The sequence below is a fragment of the Rhinichthys klamathensis genome, unplaced genomic scaffold (assembly GCF_029890125.1).
Source record: "Rhinichthys klamathensis goyatoka isolate OS25496 unplaced genomic scaffold, OSU_Roscu_1.1 h1tg000109l_1, whole genome shotgun sequence".
NCBI lineage: Eukaryota > Metazoa > Chordata > Actinopteri > Cypriniformes > Leuciscidae > Rhinichthys > Rhinichthys klamathensis.
This window is the reverse complement of record NW_026606647.1, coordinates 1,093,028-1,108,590: the sequence shown is the minus strand read 5'-3', so window position 1 is coordinate 1,108,590 and position 15,563 is coordinate 1,093,028. Positions and strand designations below refer to the sequence as shown.

The window sequence follows — 15,563 nt, the reverse complement described above, 5'->3', positions numbered from 1 at the left end:
TTTTTATACTGTACAAACTGTATATACTATCCCTCTAGCCCTAGCCCTAAAACTACCCATCACAGAAAACTTTTTGCTGTTTTAACTTTTCAAATAAGCATAATTTAGTATGTTTATTAATCCTTCTTCCTCATGCGGACCACTGCCTGGTCCCCACAATGTAGTTTACTATCCCTGTGGGGACATTTGGTCACACACACACACACACGCACACACACGCACACACACACACACACACACACACACACACACACACACACACACACACACACACACACACACACACACACACACACACACACACACACACACACACACACACACACACACACACACACACACACACACACACACACACACACACACACACATGTCATTATACACATTTGTGTCCACATATATCACAAAAACAAAAGCACACACACACACACACACACACACACACACCAGTAACACCTCATTCTAGACGCCAGCATGGCATGGACACAGCAGATTATAATTTCAGGCCAGAATATTTTTTGCTGGAATTTATGATCATTTTCGCTAAGTGAAAACATTACACAAATTTATTTTTGAGTTTGATGGGTAGCAACTTAAAGCAGTTGTTGATGCATTTTACTCAGAATTGACCCTTCGCTAAGCCACGCCCGAAAACCGCCACTGGCCAATCGTGGCTTAGCAACCGTAACTAGGCGCGGGAGGTCTGTCAAGCTTTCGAGCGAGGGAAACATGCCGACGCGTTGTGCGTATGGATTGTGCAAATCTGATACCCGGTATTCTAAAAGTTTGGACGGTGGGGTCGCATTTTTTCTCTTCCCGAAACCTAAAAGCCAAAGGGGAGAAATCCCGGGCGTGGATCCAGCAGTGTGGGAGACCCATTCACAACTAAATGTCGACGGGATTAACAAAACAAAAAACGCCTATTGCTTGGAAATAATGGCGGTTCTTTGTTCATAATGCATATATTTGAACTAGGGCCGGGACTCGATTAAAAAAATTAATCCAATTAATTAGAGGCTTTGTAATTAATTAATCGCATTTTAATCGCATAAATATTTGACCTGAGAACAGTGAGAAGTAATTTTTTTTCACATGGATTTTTAGTATACCATTGAATAATGACTGAATACATAAGCTTAAGCAACACAATATTGTTTATTTTTGTTCAACCAAGTCCAGCAGACCAGTGCAATTTTTGCCATTAAGTGTAGCAATAGCATATTGCTACACTACACTAATAGCAATAGCAAATTCCTTGTTGCATAGCTTGCACACAACCATGCTCTTATCGACGCTTCTATCCGTTCGTTTTTTGTAACAACATTTCCCAGCCACCGGCCAACCAAAGCGATCTCGTCAGCTTCTTCGTCATGAACGCTAGTTGGTGCGCCAGTATAATCGGTCCGCCGAAACTCATCAAGTGAGAAACGTTCCGCGGCGCAAAAATAAGTGCGATTAAAATAACTTGTGTAATTAATTAACGCGTTAAAGTGTGTAATTAATTTATCTTAATTAACGCGTTAAAGTCCCGGCCCTAATTTGAACGTAAAATAAGACGATTAAAGGCAAAACGAAGGCTCACTGACATACTTTAAAATATCTTTCAGCATTTTGTTAATAGGCCTATTTCACAAGATGGCCCCCGAGACCGGAAGTAGGGTAAACTATTTTCCGGTGAAAGCGCTAGCAGTTACAGTCGGAGGACAAATGCGGAAACTATAAGCGGTTTAGTCCTGTTGCTTACCTTTTTTTATGGTGTTTATGTCAACCCAAAGAAGAAACAACCCTATTTATCACTTCACAGCTTTCCGTGTCTTACGGGTTTTCTTCATGGAACAACTGGGGAGACGTTAAATCACGCCAGACACAGACGGCAAAAAGACTTCTGGTCGCGCCGCCCGCCCGAATCGCTATTCATTTTCAAAATGGACTTTGAACAGCTTGTTTTCTCTCCCAGTCATTCATATAACGTTATCTGACAAAGTAAGAATATCAGATGTTGTCCGTTTTGTTGATAGTTTTCAGGGAGTTGTGAAAAGATCGAAATTGGACAAATTCTTGACGTTTGCTTAGTGCTTACATAAAAAAAGTTCCATTCATTTTTGGCATGACACTTGATGACTAAGCTCACATTTACCGTTAATATATCGAAAAACAATAAATAAATAAATTGAAATGATGTCTGATTGTAGGCTATGAGTTAAATCTAGTGGCTTTTGTTAAAAAAAAATCATGTAATTAAGTGTTAGTCCAGGAGATTGCAGCAATCTTCCACTACTAGATTATGGCTCATGTTACCATGAATGAAACTAAGAATTGTACATCTTTACAGTGAATTTGACCTAACGTTGCTAGTATGTCTAATAATGAAATTAAGGCAAATAAAAAAATATTTAGACTAAAAACATAAATGAAGTGATTGATTTTACATGTTTAAAAAAAATCTGTTACAAAATAATATTTAACTGTCTGGGGTCCCCTTATGAAAAGAAAATATTCCCTATATGAATGATCAATATATGAAATGGTTTAACAGTATATTTGAAAACATACAGAATAATATATGGTGATAATATATTACAATATATTGAATGAAACATGTCATTCAAGTCACTTTTTGCATAGAAACAAGTCATTTTCATATATTTAAAAATGTGAGAATATATTTACTAATATATAATGTAATTTTATATTCAGTAATACACTAAAAAATATATACAGGGATTAAAGTTATCCGTCGCTACGACGGACTTCCGTTAATATCAGGTTTCCCCCTGTCCTTATGTCTTAAATCACCCTTTTCATTATTTTAAGGCCGTAAATATGCTTATATTTCTCAAATAGTGTAATAAATGTCTTAATTTTAGTTCGAATGGGTCGGAAGGACGAGGTGTTCACCCGCTTAGGGAGATGTGATCAAAGCCTGGACTGGAGCAAAAGCCCGTTCCTCTCTGCACAGAAGCGTTCTATTATCACTCCGCTCTCGATCCACTCCGGGTTTTCCAGTCCCACTCACGGGAAAAACTGCTCCGTGTTCAAACAACTTTAAAAAGGATTCCAATATGTTTATTTTTTTAAACCACAAACGTCTGAATTTATAAGACTATATGTAACGGTTTGGAAAGTATTTTACACGTTTAATAAATGTCCCAGCTGCCCTTGCTTGCACAAGTAAACAGCAGGCCTGGCATAGCGCACCCAGGTAAAAAGGAAAGAAAGTTACAGAAAACAACTTCTACAAACAATTTTAATTTGCCAACAGGTAATAATAATAAATAAAAGTGCATGACGTGCAAATCGGGTAACAATCAAGTGCAATATAAACATGTTTTGTCAGGGCATCAGTCCCGAACCGGCATCAACACTCCATTTCAACATCTGCTTCCTCCTTCACACGCGCCTGGCGTGATTTAACTTCTCCCCGGTTGTTCCATGAAAACCCGCAAAACACGAAAAGCTGTGAAGTGATCAATAGGGTTGTTTCTTCTTTGGGTTGAAACATAAAAAGGTAAGCAACCGCTTTTAGTCTCCGCATTTGTCCTCCGACTGTAACCGCTAGCGCTTTCACCGGAAAAGAGTTTACCCTACTTCCGGTCTCGGCGGCCATTTTTGTGAAATAGGCCTATTGACGGCCTTCTTACGCACTTCTTATACTGTGTTTACTCAGCTCTTACAGTGATTTTCTGGAGTAAAACTGACGCTTATTCTTTTGTGTGACATACAATAAACTTTATTAAACTCATCAGTATATTTTGTGTCATCATTCAGACATGGTCCTACAGCAGGCTTGTATTAATAGTGGCTACAATCAATGACACATATTATAACCATAATTAAACTACCTGTTCCAACTCCATACATCCTATATTCTCTGACTCTGTAGGCATATTGTCCGAGTCGAAATGAACACCGTTACTGTGAGTTTCTGTTTTGATATTATCATCTTTTCGTGAGTTGAGATTGTTCACTGAGCGCGAGCTGGTTAGGCTCCGCCCCCTGTGCCGTGAACCAGCAGCTCATTAGCATTTAAAGGAGACACACTAAAACGGTGTGTTTTTCTCAGCCCCAAAAAGTGACGATTTACACATGCTGTAAAAATTATCTGTGGTGTGTTTTGAGCTAAAACTTCACATACACACTCTGGGGATATCAGAGACTTATTTTACATCTTGTGAATAGGGGCGTATTAGGTCCCCTTTTAAAACTATTTATGTGAAAACCTTCCTTTGTGATATTATCCAGCCCCCTGGCCTCTGACATTAACAGTCCTTGGTTTGATACCAACAGGTTTTAGAGGCCGATATGAGCGCAGGCTTTTCTGAAGTGCAACATGCAGTTCCAGATTGGGTACAAGAAAAGTGGCTTGGGACCAAAAATCAAAAAGTCAATCATAATGTTCCAATAAATGTAGGTAACCTCCTATAAAATACTCTAAGGCTCTAATGATAATAAGTGACTTTCTTTTACAGAATACCAACTCTAATATAACTGCTATTCAAGCTATTCAGAAAAGGCAGCTAATTATATATAACATCCTCTTTCCATGAACTGTGCAAAGAAAGTCAGCTTTCAACACCTTCTCCATGATGGCTTCTTTAAGCGTAACGTCCCACATGAGAGCCAAAAACAGGGAATGGCATGTTCCTTGAACTCCCTGGCAATGTGGATTGATGATAGGGAGATCTGTAGGAGGTTAGAGATCATGATCCTTTTCAGTTCACTAACGTAAGAGGTTAATTAAATGTGTATTTCTATGTCTGTGTCAGCGCCAGTTTTCTTGGCAATGATGTCTTCAGTTTAGGGTTACAGCTGATGAGCCATGCTGAAAATGAAACGTTGTTTGACGAATCTATGCTCTTAGTTTACTCGCAGCTTACACATGTATGTCTGTATGTTAAAATGCCTCTCCTCCTATAGGCCATATCTAAACTTGACATAACACTCTAGGCTAGGGTATCGTTAATGACGTCATTATCAACCTCCAAAGTTTGGTGAAGTCATCCGAGTGCTCAATGGATTGCCTGGAAGGTCTGGATGTCACAGCCAGAATTGATACCAGGAGAGGGTGTGTGAAGGGAGATACCACCACTCTCTGGGTTTTCCCCTTTAGAGGGGAAACCTCTCCTCTTATGCAATGCAGAAGGAGTCTGTATTACTTTATCACTCTGCTGATTTTAACATTTAATTAGAATTTTTTGTATTTATATTTTTGGATATTTAATTGTGTGATCATTTCCCATATTTTTACATTTTAGATTATGTTTGTTGTCATCTAACACTCACTTGAAGTTAATCTTTAAAGCTAATCTTTAATTATAATTTATACGATTTTAAAAATTATATATATTTTTAATTATATAATTAATTAATCAATAATTTAAAAAGTTAAATGTAATCTTTAGTAAATCAATTTTTTTAACTGCACATTAACGTTAATGTTAAACGATTTTTTTTAAAGTTATACAAGGTTAATTTACTCATATGTTATACATTTAACTACACAAAATTTTTGTTGAAACTTGTATAGCCAATCTTAAAAAAAAGTTGAGTTTGGGGGAAATTCTTTACAGTGTTATGATGCCTAAATGCACTTGTAGCAATTAAAATAACAGATTTTTAGTGTTTTATTTAAAATTTATTTAGACAACAGAGTACAAAATAAATATCTGCAGTGTATTGATTATCGGCTATAACGTAAAAATAAAAACGAGCTTATCGATATTAGCCAGAATTATAATTTTTGTGCATTCCCAATGTTAATCTCATGTTTGGGTCTAATATCTGAATGCAATTCTAATGAAGAAAATAATATTTCAAAGAAATATAATTGAATTCAATACTTGAAAGTTTAAAGGGTTAGTTCACCCAAAAAAATTAATTCTGTCATATTACTCACCCTCATGTCGTTCCTTTGTTCATCTTCGGAACACAATTTTTGATCACCCCATATAGACTGCAAAGTAATCTCTACTTTCAAGGCCCAGAAAGATAGTAAAGACATTGTTAAAACAGTCCACGTGACATGGTTCAACCTTAATTTTATGAGGTGACGAGAATACTTTTTGTGCAAAAAAAAACAACAACAAAAATAACGACTTTATTCAACAATTTCTTCTCTTCCGTGTCAGTCTCAGACGCTGTTTACGTTGTAAACACAGTGCAGCGCTTCGGTTCTACATCAGAACGCAGGCTCAGTATTGGCCGGCTCCTGCGTCACACACATATGTCGTGGTGGTCACGTTAACAGCGTCTGAGACTGACACGGAAGTGAAGAAATTGTTAAATAAAGTTATTTTTGTTTTTTTGCACATAGAAAGTATTCTTTTCACTTCATAAAATTAAGGTTGAACCACTGTAGTCACATTTCAACGATGTCTTTACTACCTTTCTGGGCCTTGAAAGTGGTCATTGCGTTGATGTATATGGAGGCGTCAGAAAGCTCTCGGATTTCATCAAAAATATCTTAATTTGTGTTCCGAACAGGAACGAAGGTCTTACGGGTTTGGAACGGCTTGAGGGTGAGTAATTAATGACAGAATTTTCATTTTTGTCTGAACTTACCCTTTAATACTTAAGGTTGGGAGTTTGTTCAAATCCCTAAGCCGAAGTATGAGGAATAGTTAATAATGGCAATAAGATCACACTGTAAAACACATAGACTAGAGTTTATGTGAAAGGTTAGTCAAAGTGGGTTGACCTGAAAATAGCATCACTAATGACTTTTTAAATACACAACACTTTTAATCAATAGCAGTTTGGCTGTAGTTAGTATAGTGCATAAAACCAAAAGCACCGGCCCGGTTAGCTCTGAATTATACATGTTAGGAGACCAGAGACAAGGTCATTCTTTGAAAGTGGAACCCAGTAACACTAACCCGCCAACACGAGCAGGGAAAATGAGCACACACACTTACACATGCACTGACATGATTATACACACCCACAAAACCCATTTGTAGTGAAGAACTGTACTAACTGGCTGAATAGATATAAAGAGCCAACAGTCAGCAAGTTCTCACACATGACACACAAACTATCTATCTATCTATCTATCTATCTATCTATCTATCTATCTATCTATCTATCTATCTATCTATCTATCTATCTATCTATCTATCTATCTATCTATCTATCTATCTATCATGAATTCAGTCACTACAATAGTGTAATGTGTATTGTCTCACCTTTAAAAAAAATAGTAGGCACTAGGCAGGCAACAAGTACACATCTTTATTTACTTTAGTGTACTTGTGGTTTGTCAATAATACTTGGAAAACTAAAAGATATAGTTTAACCAAAAATTAAAATTATGTAATCATTTACTCACCCTCGTGTTGTTCTAAACGTGTATTGAATTTTTTTTTCTCTTGTATGGAACACAAAAACAAAGGTTTACTAGAATGTGACACTATTTGTAAATGGCTGAAGTGCTCAAATCTCATTCAAATATGTGTGTATTCACACAAATCTACATCAGAGGGGTACGTTTTCATTAAATAATGTCCTAAATTTGGCCTGTTTTTCACTCAGACCTATTATATGATATCAGAAGACTTGTAATATTGTTCACATGGATTACTTTTTTAAGGTGCTTTGATAATTTTTTGCAGCTTGGGTTTGGTCACCATTCACTTATCTTTGTATGAAAAAAAAGCAACATTCAGCCTAACATATTTTTTCTGTCTTGTTAAAAGAACATGAGAGAGAGTAATGGTGACAGTTGTTTCATTTTTTTAAATAAACCAATCCCTTTAACCAGTTAAAAGAAAACTGATCTTAAGCCATTTTGAAAGAATAAAAAACATAAAGGCAATCAACCAAACATGTGTAGTTTATTTTCAGCCCGACTTTGACAGTCGGAGCAAATTCTTTTTGAAAAACCAGATAAAAGCCTGAGTGAAAGTGTTGCAATTACCCTGATGCTAATTCTATTGAACTACCTACTATTCAGAAAAGAACAATAAGCGTATCAAAATCTGTCAAATTTAAATCTAGGCTGCATTGATGCAAATGGGGTGTATATCAAGACTCTACAATTAGCTTCATAATGGCCGCATTGAGCCTATCTGCCAAATTAATTACAGGTCTGATGATTTGCCATCTCTGGGAGCCGTGAACACGAGTCGACCGCTTTGTTCCTGTCAGTTCACCTGCAGAAATCCATGAATCAGTGTGCATCACATGGAGATCTCTAAAGCAGCCACAGTAGCAGTTTCAGACATAGTATGGGGAGGAGGAGTAGACTTACATAACGCTACTTTACAAACACACATTCACACTGCCGCACGTGTTCACAATGTTCCGGGTGAGACACATACCAGACAGAAAGACAAAACCAGATGTTCTGCGAGACACATCTGGATAATGGAAGGACATTGGGCATGAGTGGTTTCGTAGATCTGTTTAGTAAGAATGTTTTATTTCTTCGGCAAACTCTTTCTCCTGCAGCGGAGAGGTTGTTAATGTCTGGATCACACTCAAAACAAGGTCCTTTTGGTCACATTCCATAAGCATGCATCCTACTCATTCGGCTTATCTGTAGAAGAAATCTCTAAACAGCTTTTGTTTATGCATAGAGTAGTGTGTGTGAGACGGTAGCGGGTGCGTATGAGTTTGTGTAAGTGGTTAGGGAGTGATGGCTATTAAGTGTTACTGATTCCAGGAACAGCAAACAGCACGGGGTCTATTGATGCCTGTGACCCTCCTAGAGGGTTGTAACTCTTCATCACACACACTCATCTGTAGCCTCACATTTTTAAAGGCACAAAGTATGCAAATAAATTGACTTGTTTATTTGTATACTTTTGTAATTATACAAAAGTAAATTATACAATTATACAAAAGTGCTTTGTAATGTTTATTACAGACCTAAATTATAATAAACATCAATTAGCTAAACTTTTTGATTTTAAAATAGCAAACCGCAGTCAATAATTTTATTCCTTAAAACTTATCTTTGATAATCAAAATGACATATTTAAAAATTACACCATTGTACCAATACCACAATCGGTTGCACAAATGTGAGGGAAATGATCTATTTGCAGCAATGTCAATATATTTATTAAGCAAAACTCAAACTCAGGAACAGAACAACCGTAATATCATGAGGAGAACTGACAAAGAACAGAAAGAAAAAGGCTTAAATACACAGAACAAACTTATCAACGAAATAAACAACAGGTGTAACTTATCATCAAACAATGAATAATCAAGGTAACCAACTGGAAACACAGGAAACAGAACTATAGTGAAAACACACCACAACATACAAAGAACACGTTTCCTATATAAGCCAACAAATATTATCTTTTATTTAGTTTAACTGTCTGTCCTCAATCTTTATATATATATATATATAATTTTTATTTTTTATTTTCTTGTGTTGTCAAGGGTGTTTCCCCAGTCTTCTGGCTGAGATGGTGGGATAGACTCAGGTCAAGCAGTTAGGAGATTAGATTTGATTTTGATTAACCTTGCAGCAGTTGATTTGTAAAAAAAAAAAAAGACTATTTCTTGTAGATAGCTTTGCATTTTAATATGGCAATGGTGGACTAAAGCCCCAAATGTCCATGCCTCTGCTTTAAGCACTTCTGTTTCAGTTTACAGGCATTAAAAGTCTCCACAAATACCTCAAGCTCCACCTGGGCTTCCATGCATTTGAAATTAGGCTTATGAACACCCAGGTGAGCGTCACCGTGAATCATCAGACAGCATCCTACCGAAAATCGCAGCAACCACTCCTATATAAATATCTCGCCCGATCAGTTTTGGGAATGTCCAGGGAGTAATTCAGGATAGTGAAACAGAGCCATTAATTCCACATATGACTATTATTTCCCAATTAAAGTGCTAGTGAGTGAATGGATTTGACATTGAAATTTGAGTTACATGCCATTAGGGTCAAGTCAAAGTAAACATAGCCATTGTTGGGCATTAAATTGCCTGCTTAAGATAAACATTGTGTTTTAAAGACTGACTGTTGGATTGACTGACCGGTTCAACCAATGTAATAATGAGTTGCGTAACAGTGGCTGACTCCCCAAACTGATGGACAGATGCGTGGAGCACATGACAGTACAACTCAAACTGTGATGTGCCCCTACAAGCAAGTTCTTTGGTGAACGATGATGCAGGCTAATGTAAAGTCATACAACTAGAGCGTATCTCACAAGAATATCCAATAATTATGACGTTAGCAGTCCACAGAGTCTCTGTGTGTGTGGGTAGTTTATTTTTTACTCCGTCTCTCTCCAAGACAATGAGCCTTTTGCTCATCAAACAATGGAGGATCATTCACATTCTGTTCTCAAACTCTTGACTTGTCCTCCTACACATTTGGGTGAAAAACGCCAAAAAAATGTAATATAGAACTGGTCCGGTTTTTTACTGGGCATTTGACTATTGATCTTTTTGCTGTCTATTTCCTCTATGATGACAACCATGTTTGGCTATTTAAAGACGATTAGAATGACAAAGCGCCCAAATTCCCATTAATCTAAAGTCAAGGAAAACCAATTGCAAAGGAACAGAGGAAATCAGGCCTGATTGTCACACAGGAAAATTGGCGCAAGGGCTATCATCTATAAGGTTTCAAAAGTACAAGGTTTCAAAAGAGTCAAAACATACATAGTTACATACAACAGTTCTTTTGTATTGGTTTCAAACACCTAATTCACATGCTCTTAAGTCTTAACCCTCAGACGGTCTTCGTTTCGGAGTCACATCCTGGGCCTTCCCGGTCAGAAGTGACCGGACACCTAAAAATGAAACTTCCTCCATCCCAGTAAAACCAATGCAATTTATTTTTGTTCTATAATATTTATTCTTTTTAATTTAGTATTTTGAGACAATTTGATTGAACTTATTAATATTTATGCAATTTTTATGGTAAATTTTTTGCCATTGAAAATAATGAATTTTTTATTTTATTTTTATTTTTTATTTATTTTTCTTCTATGCAGTATTTTCTGTTAAAATAGAGACTAGGCTTTCAAAAAACAAAACAAAAAAAAATCAATTTATTAAACATAACATTAAATAAATCATGTTATTGCATGGGTTTACCACTAGATGCCTGTATAGGTCTAAATGGAGATGCTTGTGAATTCTAGTTGTTTTTGGACCAAATTACTTACTTTTAAGATGTGGATTGAATTTTTTTTTTTTTGAAATTCTCAAATAATACTTTTTGCCAAGGTTTATAACATTTTATTAATTATTATTTTAATAATTTGAATAATTATTATATTAATTATATATATATATATTTATTAATTATGTTATGTTTTTCACTCTTGATGTTTTAGAGTTTCACCCCTTCATTGCTGAGCACTCTTTTCTTCATCGTGGCCGATTTGTAGATAATTTTTGTGTTTTTGTCAATTTCCCATTAATTTATTATGGGGGTCATTTTTGACCGAAGACCAAAATCGTCACTATTTTTTTTACGACCACTTAGCATGCTCGGATCATGAACTCAATTTTTTTGTGTGTTCACATATCTAATGCCAGAAAAGTCTCCAAGTTTCGTAACATTCCGATGAAGCTGTGGTTTTTAAAAATTCAAACAGATTTTTTGTAATCTGAATTTATTGGTGTGCATGTGTATAAAAGTGTGTTTGTATGTGTGTGTGTGTGGGTGGGTGTGAATTTTTTGCACTCTTGATGTTATAGAGTATCACCCCTTTACTGCGGTGTACTTTTTTTTAGAATCGTGGCCGATTTGTAGATTGTACAAATTTGTAGATTGTTTTTGTAAATTTCCCATTCATTTCCTATGGGTCGGTCATTTTTGACCGAAGACCACAAGTGTGACTATTTTTTTTACGACCACTTAGCATGCTCGGATCATGACCTCAATTTTTTTTTTGTATTCACATACCTAATGCCATAAAAGTCACCAAGTTTCATAACATTCCGATGAAGCTGTGATTTTTAGAAATTCAAAACAGAAAATTTTCCGGTCATAAATGACCGAAGACCGTCTGGGGGTTAAATTAAATTATTTTTGAATTCTGGTCTCTACTTTTCTCTAAAAAGTAAAATTCCCATGTCATGGTTTGTAGCTCAATAAGATCCTAATAAAACCATACTGTGATCTTTACTGACCATACTGTGACTGCATATTTTGAATAGGAGACTTTGTTGTCAGGACAAGGTTATTTTTCTATGCATGTCAGGTTAGGGCAAGTTTGCTTTTCATATATATACTGTAATATATTCTTATATAAACACACACGCATGTATATATAAATACACATGTATTTGTCTATATACCAAATTGACATTGAAAAAAATCTGTGAAAATAGTCACCACAGTATCCGTTGTTCCAAACCTAAATAAAACACATAGAGCCTCTTCACGTGAATGCATCATTATTATAGTTCAAACGGGTTTCAGGTATCAGACGGAAGTGAAAAAGGGATATGGTGATGTTGGCCTGGTGGTTTACCTCATGTTGCTGCTTACCATCTTATGTGAAACAGCAGACACATGTCTCTGCATATGTGTCAAGCCATACAGTGGTATGAATTCTTTTTCCTTGCTAACATCTCTCTAGGTCTATATAATAATTGTCTGCAGATCTAATTCCCATTACAGTAATTGCTGATATTATTTTAAGCATCATACCTTGAAAAATCTATATAATACTATTTCAATTTGTCATATGATGAACTGAGGACTGAGGAGTAAGAAATGGGGAAGTATGGGTCTTTTTCTGGTTCCTTAAAAAAACCCAGCAAACTTTTAATGCGGTACATTTCACATTGAATTGCTTTGTGCACTTGCCACTATGTATGGTTTTTCAAATAGGTTGTTAATGAAGGATGGGACATTGCTAATTGCCTGTGGAATCAACAGCATACCTAAAACCTGTGAGTATAAGCTTTGTTTCTCATTTCTTATGCAATGAATACATTTACAAAGAATTATTAAAGGTACAGCCAATTATAGCCTGCTTAATAAAGGGTCAGCGAGAAGGTGAAATGGTCATGTTATAGTAGGCCTAATCCTGATTACATATTTTATTGTTTCATCAGGACATTTTTTTTCTGACCTGTTTTTTATTTTTATTTTTATTTTTTTACTCCCATCATTTTTCTGCTGTTTGGCATTAGTCTGCCTTCCTTTCTTCCTTCCTTCCTTCCTTCCATGCATTTATTTCTTAGTAGTGACTGCCAGGCTCATGGACCCAGCCAAGTACATCGAGAGTGGGGGAGTAAGGAGAGAGAGAGACAGAGAGAGACAGAGAGACAGAGAGAATGAAAAGCAAGACAGAAAAATGTGCATATTGGTTGCAGGCATAACAAAATACTCAATGCATGTCAATGCATAAAATACAAATATTCAATAAAACGAAATGTATAAAATTCCAAATTTGTCAGTTTGCATAATCACATTCTTCTACCTATTAATTACTGTGTGCTTTCAATTCTTTTTTCTTCTTTTTATCATTATTATTATTATCGTTATGTTATTAGCATAAAATTGTAGTTATTTTAATGTATTTTGCATTGTTTGCACCTAACCAGCTGCTGCTTTGGCAATGCACTAGTCATGCAAATAAATTGCACTAAATCAGATATTCAAAGAGTGAGAGAGGAACATTGTGTGTGTTTCTGCAACTGTTTTCACAGTTATGCAAGCCAGAAGTAAAACGTCAAACTTGCACACCAGTGGAGCTCAGTGAAATAAATCACTGAATCAAAGCGACCAAACGCGTACAGAGTACATGCTTCACAGCTGATGAGTTAACAAATTCAATTAGTGGCTTGTCTTTGGAACTGGAAATGCATCAGAAATGCCTTTTATAAAGTTGACAATGTCAGAGAAAGTAATAAATGGCAAGAGCTGCTCCCAGCTGGCTTTATTGATGCATGGGTGTCATTTTTTACCTCAAACTTGCAGGTTTTTTTTTTTTTTTTAACTTACAGGCCAACAAAAATGAATAAGGCAGCAATTTGCTACATTTCTACAATAATACCATAATGAAATATTCTGAATCTAAAAAAAAAAAAAAAAAATATCAAAACAATTAGATGGCTGAACAACTACACAGGTGTTAGTATTTTCAATTTCATTACCATCTATAAAAAAGGGGAAACATAATTGTAAAACCATGTAACACTGCAGGGAATTCTTCAAAATAAAGAGTGTCATTCATGTTTTATAAAGAAATTTCACAAAAGAAAACATTGTATAATGCTACTTGTTGTTAGTGTTTTTTACATAATTGTTTTATGAGTGATAAAGTGTGTTAGTTGGGTGCTGACAACCTTATGGAAAAATGACTTAATGTGAGTGCTTTGGTAGTTTTAGTGCATTTTGAATGTGAAATGAACTGCTGTGCCAAGTCGAAAAGTGGTTAGGAGAACTATGAAAAGTTTTGAAAAAGTTACATAAGTATTGAGAAATTGTAAAAAAACAACAACAACAAAAAAACAACAAATATAAACTGCATACAACTTGTTGAATAGAGAGGGGCATTAAAAAGCTAAAAATGACACTTTTTTACGGATTTTATTACAATTTAAACCATAAAATTTTTTAATATATTTCAAAATATACTAAATGCATTGAAATTACAAAATTTTGCATAAAATTGGATATAAAAAGACAAAAATGGATGCTAAAATGACAAAAATAAATGTTTCTTAACTTTTTTACTTGGCTAAATGAACTCAATGGCATTAACTATAAGCCTCAAAACTCTAATTTTGATTTCATGGGCTCTTTAGCAACCTGTTTTTCTCTTTCTCGTGTTTCGGAAAGACTTTATGTATCACTCTCTTCCTCAGCAGAGGCCTGAGCGGCACCTTTGGACATTCAGAGACAGACAGAGAGAACAGCATTCACTCCAGTGTGAATAGCTATGACGCATGTAGTTTACTGGGTACTCCGTTTAACAACAACTCTACTTCCACCCGTTCTGGCAAACAGACACACACTAAAGAGGTCTGAACAGACCCCAAACAGAGTTTGAGCTGACAAAAGGAAGTCTGGATGACCTTTCTGCCTTAACTGGCTGTTTAATAACAGGCTGAGCTGTTCTCAAATGCTGTAAAGAACAGTTCATTATACATTTCTCTTTCATTGCAATGTCCATGTAACTCATACCACGTGCAATTATAATTAATAACAGTAGCATCTACTTTTGCAGTGTGCACAAATGACTGACATATTACATGCATGTTGTTGATTATTACTCATAACATAGAACAATTTAAAGTGCGACTTTATCAATATTTCATAGAATATTGTTTTAATGCTTTCATTGTCAAACTGCAAGTAATGGTGTTCCAATAGATCTGGATATTTATTTACAAAGCATTCTGAATTTATGAAACGTTGTTACAGTTTATATATATATATATATATTATACAGGTTGTTGGCGCCACCATGTGGACATACTTAGGAATTGAAATTAAATAGCCTATATAATTTAATATTTAATACGAACATATATACGAACTAAGGACTTAAAAATATGAGGACTACAAATGTAACTCATCAAGATGCGAATGTGAGAATAAAATTTCAACAAATTACAACACATTT

The 15,563-nt window shown here is 35.5% G+C and overlaps 1 protein-coding gene across 1 annotated transcript in view; it reads right to left on the bottom strand.

Moving 5' to 3' along the window:
* tnfrsf18 (tumor necrosis factor receptor superfamily, member 18) overlaps window positions 1–15,563 on the bottom strand; it is a 343,660-nt gene that overhangs the window by 40,022 nt on the left and 288,075 nt on the right. The gene's annotated exons all lie outside the window — the stretch shown is intronic.